The sequence below is a fragment of the Sinocyclocheilus grahami genome, unplaced genomic scaffold, assembly GCF_001515645.1.
Source record: "Sinocyclocheilus grahami isolate Dianchi unplaced genomic scaffold, SAMN03320097.WGS_v1.1 scaffold181.1, whole genome shotgun sequence".
In the NCBI taxonomy this organism is placed as follows: domain Eukaryota; kingdom Metazoa; phylum Chordata; class Actinopteri; order Cypriniformes; family Cyprinidae; genus Sinocyclocheilus; species Sinocyclocheilus grahami.
Window position 1 is genome coordinate 90,571 of NW_015505360.1, and position 1,502 is coordinate 92,072.

Below are 1,502 nucleotides of genomic sequence, written 5' to 3' on the forward strand. Positions count from 1 at the left end.
TTATATATATATATATATATATATATATATATATATATATATATATATATATATATATTACTGACTGAATAAAAAAAATGTTAATTTTCATTTTGGAGTGCCTGGCAAAATCATTCATTATTTTCTTGCCTTTCTGAATTACAAATCCAACATTATATTTGTTCTGCAATACTTTTGAAACTGTATCTCTGTGTAATAATCATAAAATACATTGCAGATGTAAAATGATGTAAAAACATAATGTCTTTAAAACTAAAGGAGTGTACAACATTGGCAAAATCAAATACATGAGAACCTAGGTCAGACCAAAATTGCTTGGATATAGGGTAATCAAAATGTGTTTCCTTTGCCTTATTGGAAATACAATATTTCCCGGGTAAAAGCCAGGTTCTTTTCCAGTCTGTATCATCAAACAAGGACCTCTAGTAGAACCTTCCTCTTGAAGAAATGTTCCTTTTAAAATGAACAAGTTGGCGCACTACTGTTACATTTCTTATCTAACAGATCAATACCTTTCAAGAGTAACAGATTGTGTAGTAGCTGTACTCATTGGATTAAATATAGAGTGACTTTTAACAAGGTGAATTAACCCATGTGAAATTGCTTTAACCACCGTATTAAACTCTTTTGGAGCAATCGGGAAACTATGGTATGTCATAAATTGTTCATATTTCCTGAGTCATCAAATAAGCAAAGCACACAATATTATTTTGAAATCATCTGGGGAAAAATAATGATTTATTTCTGACAGTAATAACCCTGTTATTCCATAAAAATAGTCTATGGGGTGAAAAACTGTGAACATAGCATTGTTGTTTATATAGTGAACAAGCTTCCAAGCGATGAGACGCTGCTAATGAAATTTGGACAAAACTATAGCTTAGAGCAGTGTTTCCCAACCTCTTTTTAGTCGCGGCACCCTTTGGAAATTTTAACAAACTTGTGGCACCCTACAAAACAAATTGTCACAATATTTGAATTTCTAACTTCAATATGATCATTTGAAAAGTATAGATATTCGGTACAGCAGGGAAGAACTGCAGAATATAATGTCATACAGATATTTTTTATATTATTAAAAAATGTTGTCCATCAGTGGTGGCAATCAGTAGGCTAATTTCTAATGAAGAGACCAATTTATATGACAGATTTTAATGAAGGCTTTTATACATATGTAAACATTATTTAATTACCATTATAACTAGCTATCTCACAAATTTTTGCTCACTCAGTGTTTTTTTTTATTTTTACAGTGGGGTAATTTTGGTGCAGTAGCTTGATTTCAAACTTTGAATTGAATAAAAAATGACAAGCAGTCAGTAATAAAATAAGAACAAATAAAGAAATTAATAATGATAGCACAAATAAAAAATAACGACAGGCCTTCCAGGTAGGTAGGTCTAACAGTAGGGTTAAGATTTTTAACTTTTTTTTTTTACCAATTATCCAAATTATGTTTAGTCCTAGAAAGCTATTATTATCAGAACATGTGAGCATAACAT